We start from the raw sequence: 27921 nt of genomic DNA, 5'->3' as shown, positions 1-27921 counted from the left end.
TGGAAATATCTACACCTCCATCTGCATAAACATGGAAATATCTACACAGCCATCTCCATAAACATGGAAATATCTACACCGCCATCTCTATAAACATGGAAATATCTACATCACCTTCTGTACAAAATGGAAATATCTACACCCCTATCTGTACAAACATGGAATTATCTACAACGCTATCGGTATAAACATCGAAATATCTACACCGCCATCTCTATAAACTTGGAAATATCTACAACACCATCTGTATAAGCATGGAAATATATACATTGCCGTCTGTATACAGATGGAAATAACTACACCACCATCTGTATGAACATGGAAATATCTACACCGCTATCAGCATAAACATGGAAATATCTACAACGGTATCTGTTTAAACATGGAAATATCTACACCGCTATCTGTGTAATCATGGAAATATCTACACCACCATCTCTATAAAAATGGAAATATCTACACCACCATCACTATACACATGAAAATATCTACAACGCCATCTTTATAAACATGGAAATATCTTCACCGCCATCTGTATGAAGATGGAAATACCTACACCGCCATCTGTATAAACATGGAAATATCTACACCGCTATCTGTAGAAACATGGAAATACCTACTTCGCCCTCTCTCTAAACAAGGAAATATCTACACCGCCATCTGTATAAACATGGAAATACCTACACCACCGTCTGTATAAACATGGAAATATCTACACAGTCACCTTTATAAACATGGGAAATATCTACACCACCATCTGTATAAACATGGAAATAACTACACTGCAATCTCTATAAACATGGAAATATCTGCACAGCCATCTGTGTAAACATGGAAATATCTACACCGCTAACTGTATAAACATGGAAAAACCTACTCCGCTATCTTTATAAACATGGAAATATCTACACCGTTATCCCTATAAACATGGAAATATCAACACTGCTCTCTGTATATACATGGAAGTATCTACACCCTACCTGAATAAACATGGAAATATCTACACCGCTATCTCTATAAAGATGGAAATACCTACAACGCTATCTCTATAAACATGGAAATATCTACAACCCTATCTCTGTAAACATAGATATATCTACACCGCCATCTCTATAAACATCCAAATATCTACACCGCCATCTGTATAAACATGCAAATATCTGCACCGCTATCTCTGGAAACAGGGAGATATCTACACCGCTATCTGTGTAAACATGGAAATATCTACACCGCTATATCTATAAACATGGAAATATCTACACCACTATCTGTATAAACATGGAAATATCTGTATCAATATCTGTATATGGAAATATCTATACCGCTATCTCTATAAACATGAAAATATCTACACCGCTATCTGTATAAACATGGAAATATCTACAAAACCATCTGTATAAACATGGAAATATTTACACCGCCATCTGTATAAACATGGAAATATCTACACAGCCATCTGTATAAACATGGAAATGTCTACACGGCCATCTGTATAAGCATGTAAATATCTAGACCGCTATCTGCAAAAACATAAATATCTACACTGCTATCTCTATAAACATGGACATATCTACACCGCTATCTGTATAAACGTGGAAACATCTACACCGCTATCTCTTTAAACATGGAAATATCTACACAGCTAACTGTATAAACTTGGAAATATCTACAACGCTCGCTTTGTAAACATGGAAATATCTACACTGCTATCTGTGTAAACATGGAAATATCTACACCGCTATCTCTGTAAACATGGAAATATCTACACCGTTATCTGTATAAACATGAAATATCCTCACCGCTATCTGTATAAACATGGAAGTATCTACACCGCTATCTGTATAAACATGGAACTATCTTCATTTGTATCTGTATAAACATGGAAATAACTACACCGCCATCTGTATAAACATACAAATATCTACATCGCCATCTGTAAAAACATGGAAATATCTACACCGCTATCTGTATAAACATGAAATTATCAACACCGCCATCTGTATAAACGTGGAAATATCTACACCACGATCTGTATAAACTTGGAAATATCTACACCGCTATCTGTATAAACATGGAAATATCTACACCACGATCTGTATAAACTTGGAAATATCTACACCACTATCTGTATAAACATGGAAATATATACACCGCTATCTGTATAAACATGGAAGTAACTACACTGCTATCTGCATAAACATGGAAATATCTACACCGCTATCTCTATAAACATGGAAATATCTACACCACCATCTTTAAAAACATGGAAATGTCTACACACTCATCTGTATAAACATGGAAATATCTACACCACCATCTGTATAAACATGGATATATCTACACTGCCAGGAGCTCAAGAGCAGCCTGGGCAATACAGCAAGACCTCATCTCTACAAAAAAATAAGAAAAATTAGCTGGCCATGGTGGCGTGCACCTGTAGTCCCAGCTTCTTGGGAGGCTGAGGTGGGAGGATCCACGGAGCCCAGGAGTTTAAGGCTGCAGTGAACTTGAATAACGACTGCACTCCAGCCTGGATGACAGAACAACAACCTGTTTCAAAAAAGAAAAAAGAAAAAAAAACCTAAAAACTAAAAACTGGATGTAGTTTGCTAATAACTAAACAGCAAATTAATTGTAACATGCTTACATATCAACGATGTCTTTCTTCTTTGATCATAAACCTGCTCAATAAGAAGCTGCTGAAGTCCATGGTAGTGACAGGTACATGTCTGCATCCTTGTCGTGACCTGCATCTTGTTTGATTGTCCCCATCTGTGTCTCCGACTGGCACTGCCGAACCGGCTTGCTACCTGATCAATGTTGTACTGAACCGGACTGCTAACTGATCAATGTTGTTGAGATCACTGCACAAAGCTGTTCTTACAGGGTAGATTTCTGCCTGGAATAGTCATACTTACACTGTTTATATTCCTTACTCCTGACCCATCCAACGCAGCACAAGTTCTACTTATTGCCATAGAAACATAGGTCATTTGGAAACACGTCCTTCATTTCTATGGAATGTTCAAACATTTCTGACATTTTAGACTCTGTTCTAGCCTCTTGTTAAATATATCCAGAAAAGAGACAAAGCTTTATGGGGGTCTATATGCACACATATGCTATAGAATAAGCTATCTAAATGCTTAAAAATACTTTTCATCTGGCACCGCACCTTAATAGGTAGACAGAAATTAAGTATGTGTATATCTATCTGTATAGACACGTATAAATATATATCCCCAAAACAAAAACTCATTCTCTTACTTATACATAGGTAGAACATAGGTGAATATACATATACATTTATAGGTAGAACAAAAAAAAACCCTCAGCCTCTTTAGGGCCATGTGTTTTCTCTGAGTAATTGTCACAATTAATTAAAATACATGTGTATGCCTTTTTAGATAAATTCCATCAGACCAGTTTCTGTCTGGTTGGAAAATCATAACTGCCTACTTGCTAAGTGCCCCTGCCCCCGTACTATGTTCCAGTGAACTAAAGACCTCTGGCAATCATAGATTTACAACTCAGCAAGATTAAACAATTTATTATTATTTATGACATCCAAGCTGGATCTTCTGTATTATATTCCACATTAGCATCTATCACCTTACATTTGGGAGATCCTGTCCAAAAAATGATTATGCCTCCTAACCAAACATTCAGCAGGGCTGCAGGAACAGGCCCCCTGAACAAACATCCTGCCAAAGTACTTTAAAGCACCGTGAGCTCCCACAGCTGTGCATTTTCAGATGACTCAGCAGATTAGCGTGGAGTCTCTTAGCCTCTGCTTGGTCTGTTCCTTTCAGTGATCTCTCACATGGCCCAGTCCATTCGGTTTGAAAATCCTCATGAAATGAGCAGATTATGATCTGGCTTCAGTAGAGGGCCATGGGGTGGGCACGGAGGGGAGAGGGTTTGCTCTTAACACAGCCTGAGCCTCAGAAAGGTTTCAGATGGAAAAGCATGGCACTGACTCAGCTCATGCTTAACAGGAAATAATGCACAGACCACACCAAAAAAGCCCTTTATGTTGTGTGAAAGTCTATGCCGGAGCAGCTGCTGCCACCTCATGTACTGTTATAGAGTGTGCATGTGTGTGTTTGTGTGTGCGTGAGTGTGAGTATGCACACAAATGTGTGCTGGGAGGGGGAGGAGATCACACCTTCCACAGTCGCCACCTCAGCCTTAGCTAGCAGCATGGAGAAATGCCAAAAGTCAAGAGGAAGCTGCACCAAAGCAACTGTGATCACCACATCAGCAGGCGCTTTCTGGTTAGTAAAGCTACTGGGACTGAAAAACACACACGATCTCGTCCTTCTTTTATTTTAATCAGAGCAAAATATTTTTATAATAATTGTGTTATATGAATAAATAATTCATAATGCTGTAACCCATTATCACATTCAATCCTCCCAACAACCCTAGAAGATATGTAGACAAGTATTATTACTTTCCCTATTTTTATAAATGAGGAAATAAACCCCAGGAGGCTAGGCGACTTCCCCACGGTCATAGAAGTTGCAAACAGTAGTATCATGATTCAAATCCAAAGCTTCTCCTTTTGTCTTTATCATTTTAATTTTGAAGGTAATGCATATGCATGTATGATCTTTTAAATCCAGAGATATATATGGAATAGATAGGAAAAGGGACTCTCCTTCCCCATTATACACCCCCTCCACCCAAGCTATATACACTGTTGACTAGAGTATGTCCTTTCAATCCTATTTTCTATGCCTACGTTATATACAGAAAAGCAGGATTACGTTACACACAATATTCCAGTCATTGCTGTTTTTCACCAACAAGCTATCATTCACATCTTTTTCATACTACATATAAATTTATATCCTTTATTTTAGTGCTGTATATTGTGCAGTTGTGTCATAAATTATGTACCTGTTCTCTGTTGAACATATAGATTTTTTCTGAGTTTTTCCTTAGCAAAATGCTGCAGTGAGTACCCTTGTACACAGATGTTTGTACATTTGTTCTAGAAAAGTCTACAGTAAAGATTCTTAGATTAAGAGATTCCCAGGTTATTAGAAAACTACTCTATTAATTTAGATATATACTTCCAAATTGCCTGACCAAAAAGTTATGTCAATTTAACTTCTATGAACAGTATACAAACATGACAATTTTCCATCACCTACACCAACTCTGGGTAATTTCATCTTTTTTACAAGTTGATGGATTGTTTTAATTTATATTTCTCTGGTTATTAATAAGGTTGGCCACCTGTTCATGTGTTATTATTGATGATATTTGTATTGAATTGTTTGAATTTTCTTGATTGCAAAAAACTTTTTACATGTCATAGATATTAAATATTTGTTGTAAAACTCTCCTTCCAGTATTTTGTATGTGTTTGGTCAAGTAGAATAAACTCTCGTCCTCTGATTTCAGATTCCTTTCTCTTTCCATTAGAAATCCCTAAATGTAAAACTACATATTGATAGCTAAAAACCAGGATGTTTACTAGAGAAAAAGAATACAAAGGCAATAATTAAATATTATATTTATACAAAATACCTACTAGTACAAACTTAAAAAGAGAAAGTAAAAGTCAAATGCTTCTACGACTTCAGACTAAGAAAAAGAACTTTTGAGGTTGAATGTTCCTGAAATTTCTCTTTTCATACAACTACGGACATGACTTCAAAAGTTGATGTGACTAAAAAATGTAAGATATGAAAGATATTTGAAGACTCAGAGAAGGTGGATTTTCATTTTAACAAGTCACATATATATTCTAGATATCCTCTTATTCGTAACTAAGAGAGTCAAATCAGATGAAAGAATCTAAAAATTTCCCTTTGACTGTGTTAAGTAGAAGTAGTAGAGGCATATTGGCCAAATCTTGAGTGTTTGCAAATTGACTCTTAAGGCTATAGGCTGGCATAGGTCATTGAAGCCCTAGCTACTTATCTTTAATTTTAAAATGCCCAAACAATTTATACTAATTTTTCTTGTCCATTATTTCCAAATAATCTTGTTTAAATGTTATTACAGTGCTTGCTCATGTTACTGTTGTCTAACAGAAGGGTATCCGGGGCCTTAAAACTGAGAGGGTTAGGATTAATGATTCCAATACCTATGCTTGGACATCTCCAAAAGTGGGTTCCAACTTCTTGTCCTCAAGTCTGTATAGAAACTAGCAAACTTCCAGAGTTCACAAAAGGCTCAAAGAGAACAGATGTTTTATAGAAAATTCTTAGAGCAAGTTTCACGCATAATGTTGCTGATGCGTGTCTGCCTATTCAATAAACATCACTATGCTTTATCACAAGATTTAATAAAGCAGCTTAGTTAAAAATGCCATCTGGGTCTCTGGACACATTAAACAAAGCTTAAAATAACCACCCCAGCAACTGGGAGGACCCAGCTGTTCTCATAATCTGTCCCACTCCTTTTAATTCCCCATAAAAAGAGTGAATGAAGACCACAGACTAAAAGCATCCAGAAGGAACTGACACAAACAGGGAGATAGATGGAGCCAAGGGCTCCTGTAAGTTTGCTATTGCTCACATAATAGATTTGCTAATTCCACAACCTGCGGATGGTGATTCAGAACGGGAAGCAGAAAGAGGGAAGAGAGAATCATAGAAGGGCTCATTCAAGTTTTCTAATGTATCACAAACCTGTCCTCCCTAATGTCTGGATCATAGCAGCCCATTCCATTCACCTATTCTGTAGTGAACTCCAATAGAAAATACAAAGCCATCACCACCCAGTTCTTTCTCCCTTCTAGAGATGAGATATTAGCCACCCAATCCCAGATTCTCAGATCCATTCCAGGAAAGAAGCCCTAGGTATTGAAGCACAGCTTTCCCTCCCTCCCTTCTTTCTTCCACCCCAAGATTTGTTCCCCAGATAGTTCTAGTAAATGCAAAACCAAGTATATTCTCATTCTTTAGAGCAACCAGCTTTTCATGGCCAACTGGAATCAAATACAACCTGCACAAACATCTATCTGGAGGACACTCCCAAGGCTCCTACTGAGCCAGCCTTCTGCATACCACTGCATTTCAGCTTCCTAGTTCACAAGACACTGAGACATTCTTGAATTCTGCAAGGTGCACTGTGTGTTAATATCTTTGCTGCTCATCATGTGGCCAATAAAGGGCATGACTAGTCAACAAATAAATTTTCTCTTGGCTAAAACTTGCAACAAAACTGTAAGCTGTTTACCAAGGGGCCCACTACAGGTTATATTCAATATATACAGTCAAATCATAACTATCTGAGATATATTCAGTTGACCATACACCTTTATATTTCAGTAAAAGGTCTTTACATTTCCCAGTGCTATCGATGTTACAAAGTGCTTTCATATGCAGTGCTTCATCTGATTTCCAGGATAATTAAATGATCCTGTCATACCTGATTTTTAGATGAGGAAACAAGTGGTTTCTGGGTATTTCAAGAGGCTAACGCATCTGCCCTCCAACTTGTATGTGAAAACCAAAAACAAAATTCCAAGGCCCCTCAACCATCTGAATGGACTTTGACTCTTTTGGTCAATACATGGCAGAGCTAGGAAAAGAAGGTGAGTCTTCCAGCTGCTGATACAGGGTTTTTTCTGCCATACTCCATTACCTCCAAGGCTAAAGTCAAAAGAGGGTGTGGTTATCACATGAAAAAATCTGGTTTGGATTTCCCAAATGTGTATGTAGTATTTGGTGATTTACCTTAATTTAACCTACAGTTCTTTTGGGTTGTAACAGTCTGACTCCATTTTTGAAAACAAAACAAAATCGATTTTAAATGCTGAATTATAGATCTTTGCTGTCCAGTATGGTAGCTACTAACCACTTATGGTTATTTGCATTTCTATTTTAATTAATGAAAATTCAGTAAAATGCAAAATTCAGTTCTTCAGTTGCTCTAGCCACATTTCAAGTGTTACAGTAGTCACATATGGCTAGTGGCTGGGACAATGCAGATTATAGAACAGTTCCATCATCAAAGAAACTTCTATTGAACAGTGCTATTATATAATGTCATCTCCAGAGAAAGAAGACTTTAGAAAAAGTCAGAAACGGCCGGGCGCAGTGGCTCACACGTGTAATCCCAGCACTTTGGGAGGCCAAGGCAGGCAGATCCCTTGAGGTCAGGAGTTCAAGACCAGCCTGGCCGACATGGTGAAACCCCGTCTCTAGTAAAAATACAAAAAATTAGCTAGGCGTGGTGGTGCATGCCTGTAACCCCAGCTACTCAGGAGGCTGAGTTGGGAGAATCACTGGAACCCAGGAGGCAGAAGTTGTAGTGAGCCAAGATTGTGCCACTGCACTCTAGCCTGGGTGACAGAGCAAGACTCCATCTCAAAAAAAAGAAAAAGAAAAAGTCAGAAACATATTGAGGCAGGCATAGTGCTGTCATCTGTCCAATATTGAAGATTTAAGAATAAGAAAGAAGAAGAGAACAAAGAAGAGAAAAAGAAGTTGCCTTAGGTGTACCTACCCAGAAAAGGACAAAGGCATTCTTGTAGTCATTGTGTTGTATTTTAGCTCTTAAACTTTTTAAGAGATTAGAATAATTTGACACATAGAAGATCTAAACCACTGAAGAGGCTCTGAAGCAGATAAAAGTAGAAAGAAAATAAAAAACTAATTAGTTACAAACTAAGCTTAACCACAATTCGTTTAAACGATACTATTTACTCTTCACATGATTGGTTTTTCTTTTGCTTTATAGTATGACATAGTTTATATCTTTAAAGGGGAATTAAAATATTTCTGGGAATTTTTAAAAGTAAGTTCACACAGCCACATAAAAACTACAGAAACAGATAAAACCTATCTTCTCATTTATTCCCTAATCCATTCAAATTAAATATAAAAATCCAAGCAGCCACAGTGATATTCAAAAAAGCAAAAGTGAGACAAAACAAAATTCATTTGTCACCTGTGGAGGTAGTTAACTCACCTAATCTTCACTCCAAACACCAGTAATTTTTAAAAGACAGAAATAAACATATGTTCTGCCTTCCCGGAAGGAACTATGTTTCAGGGTAGCCAAATAACCCAGTTGTGAAGAAAATGGTCTGCTTATAGAAAAATGCCAGCTAAAACATGTAGATAGAATTAGAGAATTAGAAATTCACCATTTTGAAACCCCTAATGAAATAATCAACTCAAGCAAGGATCATTAATAAATGCTAAAACAATCAAGTAACTATTGATACAGAATATAACTGAATATACACATGGTACAAAGTTCACGTCGCAGACTACTGGCTTGACCCAAGGGGGAATATAGCAGAGGAGATAGGCAGTGATCACCCTAACCTTGCGATCATCTCACCATCACTAATGATGGGATGTGAATACACATTATTGCCTATGAAATAGTCTTTAAAAAAAGAAGTTGAACCTGAATCTAACTAAACCTTGCAATGGGCTGAACGTGTATGTCTTCCCAAAATTAATATGTTGACATCCTAACCCCAAAGGTGCTGGTATTAAAAGGTGGGGCCTTTAGGGGGTCATTAGATCATAAGGACAGAGGCTTCATAATTGGAATTAGTGCCCTTATAAAAGAGGCCCCAGAGAGCTAGCTAGTCTCTCCCGCTATGTGAGGGCCCAGCAAGAAGGCCAATCTATGAACCAGAAAGTTGGTCCTAACCAGATATCAAAACCACATGCTCCTTGATCTTAAACTTCCTAGCCTCTAGGACTGTGAGAAATAAATTTCTGTTCTTTATAAGTCATCCAGTTTTTGGTATTTTGTTATAGCAGGCCTAAAAGCCTTTAGAACTAACTTCCAGTTAACCAGGAAAAAACAGGGCGAAAAGTTAAATGACACCATAAAAAGCAACCAGAAAATTCCAGAAGGGGAAATATTCTACAGGACAACTGACTAGTTTTTCAACAAGTCAATTTCACTAAATGAATACATAAACAAAGAGTATGGGTATTTTCCAGGTTAAAAAAGTCTTGAGCTAAGTAATCAAATGCAATGTGTGTCCCTTGATTACAAGAAACGAATTTGAGCAAACCAGCCACAAAAGATATTTCAGGGAGACCAAGCTGGAAGGATCACTTGAGGCCAGGAGTTTGAGACCAGCCTGGGCAACGTAGTAAGACCTCCATCTCTACCAAAACAATAAATTAGCTGGGCATGGTGGTGTGCACCTATAGTCCTAGCTACTCAGGAAGCTGAGGCAGGAAGATCACTTGAGCCCAGGAGTTTGAGGCTGCAATGAGCTATGATTGTTTCACTGCACTTCAGGCTGTGTGAAAGAGCAAGACTTTGTCTCAAAAAATAAAAGGACATTTCATAATAATTGAGGAAATCTGAATGTGGACTGGGTAATAAATGATATTAAAAAGCCATTTTTTATTTTGTTTGAAAAGATGATTTTGTAACTATACAGGAAAATGTTCTTATTTTTTAGAAATCTGTACTAAAGAATTTTGGGGTAAAATATTTTCTTTAATATACTTTCAAACACAAGTGAAAAATAGTCATGACACAAATATAGCAAAATGTTTACAATCTATGTTCTATGCTTGCCTGTGAGTGCCATTAATCTCATCTCTCTGCTTTTCTGAAAGTTTGAAAATTTCAAAGTTTTATAATAAATTTTTTTACATCCCATAATTTTATAATAAATTTTTTAAAGTTTGAAGCAAATCAACAACTATAGCTTCAAAAATATCCTGACCCACAAGAAACATTGAACAGGGTATATTTTTCCCATTTCCTAAAAAAGTTGGCCCAGGAAGGAGTATGAGAGCTGCCATAGCTCTCCCAAGGCTCATTATTCTCCATCACTCCATGGGAAATCCCAAAATAAATTTTTAAAAAAGTTGTTTAAATTTATAATGTTTTTGATTCTATAATAATTTTATAATAAAATAATTTTAAAATGTTTTTGATTTTATATTTTTAATTTATAAAAATTTTTATACATGTTTATGTTTGAAATGTCTATTTCAAACTTTATGAGATATTAAAATATAAGTAATATAGTTCATCATTTTAGAAATGCCATGCTTTTCTTCTCCAGCAACTACATAATCAAAGAGTAACTGTAGTTTTTCCTAGAACATTGCTTTGTAGGCTGGGCATGGTGGTTCATTACACTTTAGGAGGCCAAGGCAGGCAGATCTCTTGAGATCAGGAGTTTGAGACTAGACTGGGCAACACAGAGAAACCCTATGAGTAGTAAAAACACAAAAATCAGCTGTGTGTAGTGGCGTGCACCTATAGCCCCAGCTACTCAGGAGGCTGAGGTGGGAAGATCACCTGAATCTGGGGAGGTCAAGGCTACAGTGAGCCAAGACTGTACCATTGCACTCCAGCCTGGGAAACAAAGTGAGACCCTGTCTCAAAAAAAATGAAATTTAATTTAAAAAAAGAAAATTGCTTTGTAAAATTAACTTTTTCAATCAAAACCAAGATTTTTCAGATATAGAGAATGCAGCCCACTGGTCAGATTTGTCAGTTCAAAGAGAATAAATTCTAGTTTCCTGTTTTTCTAGCCTGCTTATGATTATCCAATAGGATATCAAAAAAGACCAAAGCCTTTGGGATCCAAGTTCAGTATTCCTGAGTCTAACTCAGGATGCCAAATCAGGAGACAAGCACATTCTCATCAATTTTCAATCATTCGAGACCAATTTTGCTTATAATTATCCAGTTCTTTTAGACCACCTTTCTCCTGAAGCCAGCCTTATGGCTATTCACTTCACTTTAGCATAAGCCCCCAAGAAGGTGAACAAAATGAGGAAACGATTGGTTAAAGTTGGCGTTTGAAATTCTGAAACATGTCCACCATTCCCTTCACCCATGCCCGCCCCTCTTAGAAGTAGTACTTTCAGATTATTTAAGAGTCAATGCTTCTATGTGGATTTTGTCATCTGTCCTTTATAACAGCTAGTAGGTTTAATTTGGCTCTATTTTAAGCATATATTGACCTATGCTAATTATCTGTTAAAATAAATTCCACTCTTAGAGTTAATGAAGTGTGTTTGTCATGGAAGACCCATTGAAGTAAGAAGCTGAGGAGCCCTTATGGTAAAGTGGGACAAGAAATAATAAGACATAATAATTTTCCCATGCAAATCAACAACCGTAGCTTCAAAAATATCCTGACCCACAACAAGTATTGGACAGGCCATGTTTCTCTCACTCCCTAAAATATTGGCTCGGGAAGGAGTATGAGGGCTCCCATAGCTCTCCCAAGGCTCATTATTCTCCATCACTCCACAGGAACAGCCTGTCAGAGAAGAGTGAAAGACCATTTGTCAACCTCTCTTCAACTCCCTGATTCTAGCCAAACTTCATCAATCTCAAGTGAGGAGCCAGAGAGAAATCAAACCCCATATATCCAGCATCATTGTCTACGGGAGTCAAAAATCACAATTCCACTACCCACCCCAATACCACTGGCCCTGTTTCTCCCAATTGCTTTTTATTGTGTTTTTAAAAAAATCCTCTTTCCCCATCCCTGCAACACCGAGAAGGAGGAATTATAGTAGATAAATATGAAGCATGGAGATCCTTTAAAAATGTTTTTAATAGTAAATGAGAAAATGAAAAGGAGAGGGTTGGGAAGGAAGGAGGGAATTCAAATGCCAGGGAATTGTTCAGTTTCGCTTTTAAAGATGTTAACACTCATTTATACATCTGCAAGACACTCCCCTTAAAGAAAAGTTCTATGAGTATGGGTCTGGTTGCATGAATAAGGATAAAATTACTTTTTTAGATGATGTTTCCCACATATCATTCAGAGACCCCTGAAGTTAGGTATCCCTCTTGTAGATGTCCTTGAGATGCTGCTGGACCTGGGAAAGAGGAAACTGGGATACGGGTCTATGCCAAAAGGTGCCTCTAGTTATAGGACAGAGAGGAAAGGGGCAGAGGGAGAAAACCCGAAGTCTGAGAATCTGGATTGCAGAAGACTACGGAGGTCGTGGGAGAAGGGAGAGAAAACCAGGATGAAAAGCGAAAGGGGAAGAGGCATGAAATGTTGTCAAATGTCAAAAGGCATTTGGAGAGAAGTTGGGAATTGCATTAAGAAAACCCCTGCAAGTCTCATTTCAGACCATTTAGAGATATGCCCCCTGGGAACTGCGAGCTCAGGCTGTTTAGCATCAAACAAATGGATCCACTCCATCCCTACCCTAATTAAATAAATCATTCAGTAATTCCACTGGGTTAAAGAACCAAAATATTAAAAACCTTCAGGGCCTACTCTTGCCAAATATGTCAGGGATCGTGTGTGTGTGTGTGTGTGGGTGTGTGTGTGTGTGTGTGTGTGTGTGTGTGTTCTGAGACACCACTACTGTTAAATAGGCAGAGCTAAGACTTAGGGGACTGGCGGATTATTGCAAAAAGGGCACGGGGCAGAGGGACTATGTTGTGAGCCTGGGAAAGAAGTTTGTGTGGGGACTGTGGGCAGTGAACGCGTTGGGAACAATATGGAAAACTGGGAGCTGCCTTGGAATCTACAGGGCCGGGTAAGAGAATGTCCGAAAGAAAAATGAGCAGGTGCGGGATGTGTGCAGAGTCGGAGAAGAGTCCAGGGCGCCCAGAGTGGCTCCAGAAACGACGGACACCCCTCAAGGCTTTTGGGGGCGGTGGGTACTAATAGAACCCAGTGTCCGGGGTGCGCCGGGGAGGCTGCGAGAGCGGCGGGAGTGGGGCGCTGGAGGGTGAGGACGCAGGAGTGAGGAAGCAAAGCTGGGGCCGGGCAGGGGCCTCCCAGCTGGGCCCGGAGGCAGCAGGGGGACAAGGGCTAGCAGAGGGCATGGCGGCAGCGCGGCAGGAAGCGAGGGGCATCCGGACACTCACCCCGTTGGCCGCGGCCATCTGCACCACGATCTCGATGGCCGTCCTGCTAAAGTACCTGCCGTCGCTGCCCACCACCGTGGTGCAGCCCCGACTGTCGCGAAGGTCGATGGACGACAGCACGCTCTGGATGAAGTTGGGCAGGTAGTTGCGCTGGCCCTCGAAGAGGCCGGTAGGTCGCCGCAGACCCCCGCCGCCGGCCGGCCGCTGGTCCTCGTAGGGCGCGGTGGGCACTGTCAGCACCGGGATGGGGCTCCCCTCCGTGGCGCCTCCTGGCCGGTCCTGCTGCGGCTCCCGGGGCCGGAGGGAATCTGCAGCCTGCCGGGGGCCTCCGCCAGCCTGGCCGCGCGCCGGGACTCCGCCTCGCGCCCGGGCCCCCTCTCCGGCAGGTCGGCGCCCTGCGCCCGCCCGCCTGGGGACCGCCCGCCCCTCCTCTCCGCGCGGCCGCTCGCTGACTCCCTCGGCGGAGATTGCTTCTGCCTTCCTGTAAAGTTTTCTCCCGCCCACCTTCTCCGCTGCCAGACCGCCCGAGGTGCCCTCAGTTTCTCCCCAAGTTGGACTCACTTTCGGGGTGTCCCAAAAGCCTGATTCCAGGGCCTGCTAGCCCGACGCCGGTGACGCCTGCACCCGCGCCTGGCCCCAGCCTTCACGCGCGATCGCCGCCCTCCGGGGCACACCCTCCGCCAGAAAACAGCCGGCGGGCGGCGAGACTTTGGACAGAGTCCGGGTTCCTCTCCGGCGCCAGGCCCGTCTCCGAGTCTCCCTGGGAGTGCGCAGCCTACACGCACCAGTTTCTCTTTAGAACAAGCACGGGGAGGGATTTGGGAGGGGGCTGAAACCTTTTGCCATCAGCGAACAGCCTCAGCCAAAAATAACCCTGGAAAGGCGAGCTAAGAATGGTTATCTCCTGCCAGCGCTGAAATCGGAGGCTGGGCGCTGCGTGTGTGGGGTGTGTGTGTGTGTGTGTGTGTGCCCTCCCACCCCGACCATTTGTTGAAGGGAATCACCACTGTCAGACTTCAATCCAACAGGACCCACTCGAGCCATCCACACTTTCCCCAGCCTCCTCCTAAACAGCACACTTTCCGGTATGGACAATTCTTTTTTTTTTTTTTTTTTTCACTTGTTTGTTTGTTGTGGTGGTTGCAACAGCAGCAACACAGACGACACATATTTCCCTATTCTTCTCGCCCTTCTCACCCTCCCTGCCCAGCTCCTGCCTTAGAAACAGGCTTGGCCTACACTGTATCTGTCCACACTGTCTGAACTCTTCCCTGAATTAATCGTTTTCAATAGGAGGGGGCTAAATCCCTTATTAATGCCCTACCAGGAGTGAATGAATAAAGCCAAGTTAAAGGGGAACTGGGTACCACATACTGTGCTAGCTTCCTTTGCATGTATCCTTTCATTCTGCTGGAGCTAAAGATGTTCTGCCTCCTCTCCATAAAACGCACCCAAACTCCAAAACCAGGAAATTCTCCATAGAAAATAGGAGTGAAGAGAGAAAAGACTAACAGGATAAAACCCAAAGCAGGAAGAAAGTTTTGTCTCCCATTTCGCTCAAGGAATTTTTGGACCCACCAAGGCTACTGTCCTGAAAGATCCTGCTGCTTCTCCTTCCCCAAATATTGTCCACTTCCTGAGATTAAGGCTGACTTGCCACAGGCTTATAAAGTGTTTGGTCACAGTAAGACAACTGTGAGTAATAACACTCATTGTATACTGTTTTGCAATTGATAAAAGGCTTTGCATCTGTTTTTTCCTTGGAGGCTGAAGAAAAGAAGAATGGTATTCACGCAGTTCCCATTTTACAGATGAAAACAAGAGGACTTTTTCTGCGAAGTCAGGAAAGTGGTTACAATGGTACTTTCCGCCTGTCCGAATTATGTATTGCCCCTCCCCTTTCTATTAATAACATTGAAGTGTGATGGGACAACCACTGAAGCCGTCAGTTGAAACCTGCTGGGACTTTTTAGCCATTCTCTTCAACATAAAGAATGGGTGTTTTTGGAGGGGGTGAGAGGAATGGGGAAATGTTGTCAAAGAGTACAATGTTTTAGTTGAGACAGGAAGAATACATTTTGTTGAGATCTACAGCACAGCATGGTGACTGTAGTTAACAATGAAGTATTGTGTATTTCAAAATTGCTAAGACAATAAATTTCAAATGTTCTCAACACAAAAAAGATAGGTTTTGAGGTGATGAATCTATTAATTATCTGGATTTAATTATTCCACAATGTATACATATATCATAACATCACATTATACCTCCGTAAATACATACAATTTTAATTTGTCAATTAACATTTTTTTAAAAGAATAGTGTGGCCAGTTGGGGAGGTAGTTTTTTTTTTTTTTTTCCTCTAGTCTCTACTCAGTCTCCAAGATCCCATTCCCCATAAAGTTCCTGTCACCCAGGTGGAGTGCAGTGGCACAATCATGGCTCACTGCACCCTCTCCCTCTTGGGCTCAAGCGATCCTCCCGCCTACAGGTACATGCCACCACGCCCAGCTAATTTTTGTAGTTTTTGTAGACATGGGGTTTCACCATGTTGCCTAGGCTGGTCTCGAACTCCTCAGCTCAATCAATCTGCCCACTTTAGCCTCCCACAGTGCTGGGATTACAGGTGGGAGCCACCAAGCCCAACCCATAAAGTTCCTAACTTTTTATCTCCCTGGGAGTGCACAGCCTACACACACCAGTTTCTCTTTAGAACATACTTAAGAGTCTTGGCTTAGCATCCAACAGACAGAACTTTAACACTTCTACGGATCTGTGCACCTGTCTATGGTGTGGGGTTTTTAAGATCTCTTTCTAATGACACTTTATTTTGCAAAGCAGGACAGTTTCATTCCCAGAAGAGCAGGTATGGTAAATCCTTTGTTCCAGTAACGAAGACAATGATCCAAACCCTAAGCCTCAGAGAAGCCCAGAAACCCTCCAGGCCTCCATCTCTCTGCTCCTAGCACCTGCCTCTCTCTTGACATCAACATCATTCTCCCCTCTCACAGCCCAGCTCCTTCCACAGACCCAGGGATTAGGCACCAGCACCTCAGACTAGATTTTAGAGAATTACCATTCAAGAGGCAATCCTCTTCCCTTGGTTCCAATTTCAAGGTTCTCAAAGACTGGAACAGGGCTAGTTTGAGGCAATGTGCCCCATCGCTTAGTCAGAAAGAACCTTACAGTGAAAAGGAGAACAATTCTTCCAAAGTAAGGGGGTGCTGATCCCCAGAGGGAGGACAGATGGGCAACCAAACAGTAACCGGGCCACCACATGCTTCACACTCACTGATCAAGGATTTCTAAAACCACTTTTCTTTTCTCTGAATTTATATAGGACTTTGTATCACTCGTAAAGGAATGTCTTATTGGCTGATAACACCTTTCTATTCATGCTTATACTTAACATTTAGGCTAAGATAATTTCCTAACCTCAGTGTCCTCACTATAAGATGGGAATTATTATAATCCCTACCTCATAAATTGTTGGGAGGATTAAAATACTTAGTAAAGTGCCTGACTAATAGAAAGGCATTCAATAAATGTTAGCTATTCATGGTGTCATCATCATTATATTTACCATTATTACTAATCTCCTGTATTGCAAGAATTACAGTTTATATTTTTGTAGACCATCACTGTAGCTAAAGGGTCTTTGGGCCATAGGTGATATTCCATAAAGGTTGGTTAAATTGATCTATGGTTTTTGACTATGGAAACTCAGAACTCCCTCAAAATGTACAAAACAGATTTACCTGCTAAATAAATCTCTTCAAAGCTGACCCCAGGTTTAATTGAATTAATTCCAATGAATTTGTCACAATGATGGAGAAAGGAAACTTAGAGGGCCCCACAGTTGTTTGCTGGTAAAATGAGAAGTTTGGATTAGATCAATGTTTCCCAAAATATTTTCCTCAGAATGTTAGTGCCCCTCGAATCCTGCACAAAGCAAGAGTTTCATGACCAAGTAGCTTTTAAAACTCCTGTACACTCTACTCCCATTCTTCACAATGCACACTTTCATATTAAAAGTTCTGAGAGGTCCTCAACAGAAGACATCACTTAACTTTTTTTTTTTTTTTAAGACAGATTCTCACTCTGTCACCCAGGCTGGAGTACAGTGGCCACCACTCCTGGCTAAAAATTTTTTAACCTGGTGCTTCCCAATCTAAACTCACAGGGACCAGTTTTCTTAATGAAAGAGAATCAGACTAGCTTGTAAACATAGCTGGTGACACTCCCCTGCCCCATTCCTTGTATGTCCTCAGTGGACTAGGTCAGGAATAAATAAATTTTCCTGATTCTCAAGGGCTGGTCACTCCTTTGCACTGAGTTCAAAGCTTCTCTGTAGCATGGGTCACAATGAATGGTAGCCCTGATAGCCTAGAGTAGCCTTTCAGCCTTCTCTGAGCCTCTAAAGACTGAGGATCCTTGGCATGAAATGGAGCAACTGATATACCCTTGCTTCCCCTGGGGACTCTCTTGCTCTCAAAAAGGCATCAGCCATCATCTCCATCTAGAGAATATACTAGCTGACTCAGCTTGACCAGCCTGTCCCAAAATGAGAATCTGCGTAAAATAAGTATTGAAACACTTCATTCCTTGTAGATTCACAAAACATATTAGCATATTAAAGACTATGAAGTTCTGCAGGAAAAAAAAACCTATTTAACTTTAATCCAACATTGCCAAGTTTTATTTGACCATGGAAGATTTTTCCAAAACACTTACAAACAGATCAAGGACATTAATCTTTCATGAAACACTAGATCCCCAGGGTCCTCTCCAGCTACATCATTCTGTGATTTTCTTTTTTATTTATGATGCATTAAAAGATTAATCTCTATCCGACTTCCATTTAGAAATTCACCAGAATGTGCAAAGGCAGCAGGTAAAATTGCTGAAGGGTGTTATAAAAATACCCTCCAGTGATTTTTGAAACTTAAACTGAAATATTTATATAACTATATATTTCAGTTTGTATATTATATATATATGTATATACACACATATATATGTGTGTATATATATTGGTGTATGTATATCTATATCTATGTATATATGGCATTATATCCATTTTACAGATGCAGAAACTGAGCTTTAGAGGGGGTGAGCAATTGGTCCAAAGCCACACAGCACACAGGTAGTCATTGATAAAGGTAAAAACAAGAGTTGAAGCCTGAGGTGTAAGGACACAGAGACAAGTACACAAATGTTTACAAGTTACACATATGACACGTGCCTTTAACATGAATTTCTTGAACATTCATTTAGAGGCCTTACAATGAAGACATCAGAGTGGCAGCAAGTTCTGTTGGAATCAGGGGAGCGTGTTCTTCTATAATCCCCTGGCTAACAGGAAAGCACACTGATTTGGCCCATGGTAGTTATACACTCCCATTGAGTCAGGGGCCACTTCTATGCACACAGGAGGTGCTAAAAATATGCTGTTGACTCATTGCCTCTAAGAGCAGAAGAAATGCCAAAAGTATAGGACAAGAGGCAGAAAAGCACACGGAAAAATGTCGTAGGGCAGTCGTCTGAGGAGGTGTTAGATCCCTTTGAAATCTGTCCAAACACTTTCTTGTGCTGGGGAAAGTCAATTACATATTTCAAGCAACCCCACATGTCATACGAGTATCTTGTACGTGTTTGTGTACTCGTGTCTGTGAACTTACGTCTCAGACTTCAACTTCTCGCTCCCCACCCTTATCAATGACTGCCTGCATGGCCTTGGGCAAGTTGCTTTCCCTCTTCAAAGCTCAGTTTCTGCATCTATAAAATGGACATAATGCTACCTACCTCATGGGGTTAGTGATCACATTTAAGGAGCTAATATGTGGAAATTGCTTACACAGTACCTATCACATAATAAGGGTTTAATAAGTGTTTGATGTAATTGTTTTGATTATTACTACTATTACTAAAACAATAATTACTACAATAATAATGATTCTTATTCTCTATATTAGTATTATCTTTGAAAATGGGCATGGATTCTGTCTATGTAACACTTTTGGCACAATATCTAGCATTATATCACACACAAATTAGAGAATTCATGTTATTAAGGATGAAAAAATATTTTTACTGACCCTTAAATTCTTCGTAGGTAACTGCAAAAGAAGCCATTATCCCAACACATGAAATAAAAAAAAAATTCAGTTCCTCTGGAGTTTGTTTTTGGAGGTAGCCACAGGATACCTAATTTTTTTTTCTTTTCAGAGAGACCGAGGGGCTCACTAGGTTGACCAGGCTGGTCTTGAACTCCTGGTCTTAAGCCATCCTCCCACCTCAGCCTCCCAAAGTGCTGGGATTACATGCATGAGCCACCACATCCAGCCTACCTAAAATATTGAATGCTGTTAATAAATCTCCTGAGGCCAGCATAGGAAGGTGATGGGCAAAACTAATGCAGGTATGTTTTTCTGGCTTTTTCATGTATTGGGCCAAACTTTGAAAAGCACTTACTATTAATGGCTACCTTGCAAAATTTGTGATTTATTAAAAGCAGATTTTAATTGTTTTACCTAAAAATAATAGGCCTCTGATCTGCCAAAGATGAAGATTTAATTTCTAGGTGTTCCCCACAATACCTAGAAACATCAGTGGAATCGATTATTAAACACTTTAGAACTATTCTCATCAAAGTTCTTTAATATATAATACAGCAAAAGAAAAGTTTCTTTTCTAAAGGCTTCTCTATACTTTTTTTAATAGTTGAATTTCATTTCTGAAGGCTCCTAAAAAGAATAGAATTTAGATCTTTATTAAAGAGGAAATATATTTTCCATGTTTAATTTAAATTACATTCCATCAGTCATTTGCAATCTTAGCCTACACAGAATTTTTTTTTTTTTGGTAGTTTTTATGTTTGGGCTTTAGGAGGGGATTCCCAATAATCTCTATATAAATATTTCTAATCTCTATATAAATATTTTAACATTTCAATGTAAATTAGTTTTTTAAAACTATTTTATCCATAAAAATAATGAATTTGCATGGCTGAGGGTGAAATAATGTGTTACCAGGACCCCTCAGTTTTGGGGGTTGTGAGTAGATCCCATCTTCATGTTCCTCCAGCCCAGCCCAAGCCTGGCTCAGGTCCTCCTCCCCCATTTGTCAGGAACCACCATCCCCAGGGATTCTATGTGCCCTGCCTGACCAGTGTTCTCCATCAGAGTTTACCAATCTTTTGTTCATTCCCTCAGAGCACAGCTAAGCAAGAGTACACTAATTTGAAAATTAACTCAAGCAAATAGAGGAACAATATCCCCAACACATTGCATTTTAACATAGGGTTTCCTGGACACACTGTTTCAACCCAAGAGTTGGGCTAATAGTAGGAGTTCCATCTGCTAAAATACGGCTGTCAGCTTCAGAGGGAAATTCATGAACGTCTTCGTAGTTTGTTTTTACGTTTCACTTGGCACTGTTTCTAAAATTTCCTCTGAAGCCAAAAAATAAGTTATTTCCCAGCACACTGGGCACTTTTCATTTATCATTGGATTGATTTTTGTAACTTGCAGTAGGAGCTGAAATCGACCAGGGGGTTCTTATCCAACAGACAGCAGCAAAACTCTTTGTGTATCTGCGTTCCTTTCAACAAGCGTGACTTCCTCAATGGCATCATTCGTGAGCGTAACACAGAGCTCAGCAATAACGTTTCTTCACTAACCCTACCAGGTATCCAACATAGGATGTTACTTCCTTTCACTGTTTTCCGACTCCTGGCAGATATTAATCATTGGGATTTGGGAACAAGGAAATAGAATTTCTGAGAATGCTTGGGAATTCCCAAATTCATATGATTTTCATAACACTTCACTTACAAGTTTTTGAAAAATAATAAGTGACTATAATAACAAGCAAATAGTCGTTTTTTTCTGTAACAGGATTATATGAAAAGTTTTAGTAGTCTTCTGTTTTAAAAAGATATGATAACAAATGATGATTTATTATTATTATGAGCCAACATATTGTAACAAGATTATAAAATCCAATAGCATTAATAGAGAAAACATTAAAAAGAAATGAATACTATCACAAAATAAATGCTAAAGAAAAGTCCTTTAAAGATTGAAAGGTAACACCACAAATACTTAATGCTTTAATCATTGTTTACATGACATTGTTAAACAAGGCATCAATCATCCCCTCCAATACCATTTAAATAACATAACATTCTGATCTCCTGGCAAGATGAATAGCACTAGAAAGAAGCAACTGTCAAAATTGCCGATTTAAGGGCATATTTTGTTTCTAAAACTTGGCATTTCTTAGAAAACCTCTCATAGGATTTGTAAAACATATACTATGCCTATGAACACATTAATATTTATTTGCAGAAATGGTTCACTGTTAGCAGTGGACAAGGCCATGAACACACACTTGTAACACAGCAACAGATACAAGAAAGTCTGACTGAGGCTCCTTTACTGCTCCTGTCCTGTTCACCTTAACTTTCATCTCCACATGTCAGTGCTTCCTCATCTTGCTTGACTTGAAGTCAGTGCATTTCTTCAAGCCACTAAGTTCTCTATACTGACTATTAAGCTGTAATTTTCACAGGAAAATTAGAACGTTCCTTCCCATTTTCCTAATTTCTCAACTGATTTTTCTCAGAATTCAGAATCCATAAATATTGAAATGCCAGGAGAGAATTTCCAAATGGAAATGCTGTTCCCTCCGTCCATTTTCAGAAGAAACCGTAGGATAGTGTTATCCTTCTCTTCTCCAATTTTTTTTTTCCTGCAAATTTATGGTTATCACCTCTTTAAGTGAGTAGCTCACAATTTTGCCTCCCCTGCAAATGGTCCCAAAACAGTGAAGTGGGTCCTCTTTAGCTGTGTCTTTAGTACATAATCCTGCATTTCTGACCATATGCAGGGAGTGTGACCCAGGGAAGGATCCCTGACTCAATGGGATTTCTCTCGCTGTCTCTAGAATTTGAACACCGGAACCCAGACGTACAGAGGCTGGGAGCCATCGTGGTGTGCTATGTTGATGACGGCAGCAGTGGGTGGTGTGGGGGCAGTTAATTGACAGCTACATGTTGCTGACATCCCAGGAACTGCCTGAACCTCCTCTTTCCCAGTCATAAGATATCTAAGATTCTGCAGTATTCTTCATTAAATCCTAGCATGGTTTAAGCTAGCCAGAATTAGGTTCTGTTGCTTTCAATCAACAGAACCTTAGCTAATACATTGTTATTTCCTGGTCTTTGTTCCTTTAATTTTCCAGGAAAAGAAGGGAAATTGGCTTACTGGTTTTAAAAAGAGACAAGGGACAACATACCATTTATGCAAAATTTAGAAGCACTCAAAGGAAACTCTGGAAAGTTCCTGAGACATATATAGGTAGGATCACCATAAAACTTGAACAGTGTATCTAGATCATGGTTGCCATGGTTGCCTTGACACAATGAACATCTGTATCAAGATCATATTTTCTTGGTGGGACAGAGAGAAGCACAAGGCGGGACTCACATTTACAGTAATCCTTGTTTTCCAGGGACCATACAACCCAGTTTGTCCAGAGCTGTTCATCTTAAATTTGTTATCCCACCATAATTATAAATAGAACCTCCTTTTTCTCTCAAGAATATCCCACTTTGGATGATAATTTCTGTGAATACCCATTAAGAATATTTAATAACTATAGGAAACTGTTTCTCTATATTTTTTCTATGTTTGAAACATTTTATAACAAAAATATCTTTAAAGTTATCACCTACACAGAATATAGCTGCCAAATGCTCCTACTCTGCTATTCTAACCATGAATCCCTCTGGGGCCCCTTCCTCCTACGGCGCTTGTGAGGATGAAATGAAATAAGCTCTATGAAGTGCCCAACAGTGACCAACACGGAATAAAATACAGCCACCATAGGTGTCCTTCACTTATGTTCACCAAACTCCTGATAAGTTATTCGGTGATGTTTTAATCTTAATATTTTATGTAGATTATACATTCATCTGATTCAAAATGCAAAAGGTACAAAAGCGTATACAGTTAAAAGTTTCCCAACCCACTACCATTTATCTCCCTGGAGGCAACTGTTTCCAGATTTTTGAATATCCTTACAGAATATCATATGTATGGAAAAGAAAGATTATATATTTATATGCATCTGTGTATGCATTTTCCTATGAGAGGCTCACAAAGTCTCCTTGAAGAGATATCATTATTACAAATACCCCTCAATTTACAATGGGGTTATATTCCAATAAACTTATGAAAATATTGTAAGCTGAAAATGCATTTAATACACTTAACCTACTAAACATCATAGCTTAGCTCGGCCTACCTTAAACACTCACATTAACCTACAGTTAGGCAAAATCATCTAACAGAAAGCCCATTTTATAATAAAGTGGGCTTTGAATATCTCATGTAATATAATGAATACTGTACTGAAAGTGGAAAACAGAATGGTTGTATGAGTACTCAAAGTACAGCTTCTGCTGAATGTGTATTGCTTTCAAACTATCTTAAAGTTGAAAAATCGTAAGTCAAAATATTCTAAGTCAGGGATTGTTTGTACTTCTACTTTACATGATGAAATTGAGCCTTGAAAAGATTAAGTGACTCGCCCAAGGTCACACTGGCAGTTAAATAGTGAAACTTGGATCCAAATTGTTCAGTCACTACATGTATTGTCTTGAAATTTGAAAAAGAGGAAGAGGAATTAAACTACTAAATTGAAGGACTATTTTAGGCATAGAAGAAGCAGATGCCTTCATGTCCAAGTGATTGTGAAAAGCCCACTTGCCCCAAAATATGTCTCCTGGTCATATGAAATTCCACCATTTCAGATTTTTACCTGGGGATTTAGAGTAATCTGCTGTTTTCCTAGAGCTCCCCTAAAATAGAAATAGAAAATTTTGGAAGGCTAAATATATGCTAACATTGGAAAACTCATTTTCTCCCCTTCGTAAGGCAAGGTACTGAAGGAGGGGGCCCTACGGGCTGTGCAGGGACATCCTGGAGGCATGGGGAGAAGAAACTGAAAGGCAAGTTTGTATGGAACAAAGAATACCGATCTCAGGATTCTCCCTTGAACCTGCCCTAACTTTGTTCAAATAGACTTAGCCACTGACCTGCTGTCAAAAGACCACAGCCAATCTGACTTGTTTTCAATATAATGATGAATATTGATTTGGTCCCTTCATCCAACATTCTCAGCTGGATCTTTTTTGACCAAGGATATACATTACTAGGTGAGTACAGGCAGTTAATTCTTCCACACGGGACTTCGGAGTTTCTGAGTTAACCAGAATCACCCACCTTAACATCTGCCAGTTTATACCCCAAGTCCCGACCAATGCCCCCTACCTGCTATGCCTCATGTTTTCAATATAGCATAAAATCAGAAATGAAAGATGAAACATCATAGCCAATATCACAGAAATACAAAGGATCCTAAGAAACTGCTAGGTATAATTACACACTAACTAATTGGATCATCTAGAAGAAATGGACAAATTCCCAGACACATAAAACCTACCAAGATTGACTCATGAAGAAATTTAAAAATCTGAACAGACTAATAGCAAGCAAGGAGGTTGAATGTAATAGCAAGCAAGTAAGAAAATGTCTCCTATCAATGAAAAACCCAAAACCAGATGGCTTCCCAGATTAATTCTACCAAATATTTTAAGAAGAATGAATACAAGTCCTTCTCAAACTCTTCCAAAAAGCTGAAGTGGAGGGAATACTTCCAAACTCATCTTACAGGGCCAGCATTACCCTGATTCCAAAGCCAGACAAGAACACTACAAGAAAGGAAAATGACAGGCCAATATCCTTGATCTACATAGATGCAAAAATCCTCAACAAAATCCTAGCAAACCAAATTCAATAGCACATTGAAAGAATCATTCACCATGATCATGTCATGGTTCAACATAAGCAAATCAATACATATAATATACCATATTAGAAAAATAAAGGATAGAAACTATATGGCCATCACAATAGATATAGAAAAAGCTTTTGACAAAATTCAAAACCCTTTCATGGTGAAAAAAAAACACCCAACAGATCACGTATTGAGGGACTGTATCCCAACAAAATAAAGGCCATATATGACAAACCCATAGCTAACACCATAATCAATGGTGAAAAGTTGAAACTTTTCCTCTACCATCAGGAACAAGACAAGGATGCCCACAGACACCACTTCTCAGGGTAATTAGGCAAAAGAAAGAAATAAAAGGCATCCTAATAGGAAAGGAAGAAATGAAACTGTCTCTACTGACGGCATGATCTTGTTATATATAGAAAACCCTACAAACTTCACTAAAAAAAGGTTAGAACTCAACACAAAGAAGGGAACAATAGACACTGGGGGACTCCAAAGGTGGGAGGGAAGGATGGTGGGAACAAGGGTTGAAAAACTACCTATCGATTACTATGCTCACTGCTTGGGTGGTGGGATCATTAGAAGCCCAAACCTCAGCACCATGCAATATACCTGTTTAAGAAACCTGTACATCTACCCCCCTGACTCTAAAATGAAACATACAATATTTAAAAAACAAAAACAAATAAATAAAATTTGAAAACTGTTAGAACTGAACTGATAGGTGAAATCAGTAAAGTTGTAGGATACAAAATCAACATATAGAGCCTTGAACACAGCAACATCCAGCTGTCTGACACGAAAGTCTCAGGGGCAAGAAAACCTCTATATGAACTCAGAAACAATGAGCTAAGTTGTGTTTATGTCTGAAAGGATGTTAAGAACTTCATTCATGTTACATCAGAGCCAACAGAAAGAACCAACAGGAAACCTGTACCCAACAAACAGAAATGACAAGATGAAGGGAAAGCAGAGGTAAGGGCTTACCTTAGAAAGGGCAAGTGATTAGCTCAATATGCAATACAATGTTTGCTCCTGAGCCAAAAATTTGTACAATAATTTGGATATTACTTGCACAACCAGAAAAATCAGCCACTCATTAGGAAAATGTGTTTCTGTATAAGTCTTAGGACTCAGCTATCTATAATAACATGAACAGACAATATTTTCATCCAAAATGAGTATTTTTGTTTGTCTTGGCTTGTTATTCTAACGTCAACAGCCTCTAAATAAACTGTTGAAGTACATGATATAACCACCTCTTTCTCCATCTTTCCCATTGCTCCCATAGGGTTTCAGTTGTGCAATTTCACCATTAGCAAAGCTTTTTGCTGAAATCTGCCTTTTCAAAGGGAGAGTATCCAGAAACAGAAGATGCTGATCTGGGAGGCTCTTCCTAATAGAACTGCTGCTTCAGTTTAACTTGAAAAAGCCCACACCCAGTTCCTAATGACAAACATCTGAACACCGGATCTTCCCATGAGCAAGACCATGCTATGCCTCCTGCTCGCTCTGTTCTATAAGCAACCCACAGATTGCTCCCTGTGAAGAGGAGCCTGCCAGGGGAGCAGCATTCCACCAGACCCTGATTTAGCAAGATATTTCCGTATCATTCCCCCAACCAGCTGGAAGTCCTCCACTGCTCTTGTGTAAAAATCTAACTCATCTCGCTGAATTTCCTGATTTAAAAGTCTAATTCATTTCACCAAAAGTGTGACAGAAGGAAACCAAGTACACCATCTCTCTCTTACCAAACCAAAGCTATTGCATGTGCATTCTGGGGGAAAAACATGGTCCAAATATGTTATGGAGGGCGTGCCAGCCCAGTGTCATCCTCTAACTATTGCCATAGGATCTTGGCTGATGGCATCAGAGGAAAAACAAGTTTATCGATTACTTTCAACCATTAAGCTCACTCCTCCATGAAAAATAAGTCACAAGTCCAATGTCTCTTATTAAAATAAGCACTGCAAAATATAAAGGAGTCACAGTTTTAAAATGGGACACGCGTTCTCTAAGCGGTGAACCACGTTAGAGGTGCACTGTTTACATTGTATAAAGTCCCCTGGAGCCAGGGTTAGGAAGCGCATCTGTTCTTTGGTGTTCTGGGATGAAGGAGAAAGGAAAATGTGCTGCCAGAAGTGAGTGGGAAGGAGCCCATGAGATAAAGGAAGTAAATCCATTTGCTGATTGCAATAATAATGGTAATACACGAAGCCATACATACATACATACATACA

This window comes from Pan troglodytes, chromosome 11, assembly GCF_028858775.2.
Source record: "Pan troglodytes isolate AG18354 chromosome 11, NHGRI_mPanTro3-v2.0_pri, whole genome shotgun sequence".
Lineage (NCBI taxonomy): Eukaryota > Metazoa > Chordata > Mammalia > Primates > Hominidae > Pan > Pan troglodytes.
This window is presented reverse-complemented; position numbering follows the sequence as displayed.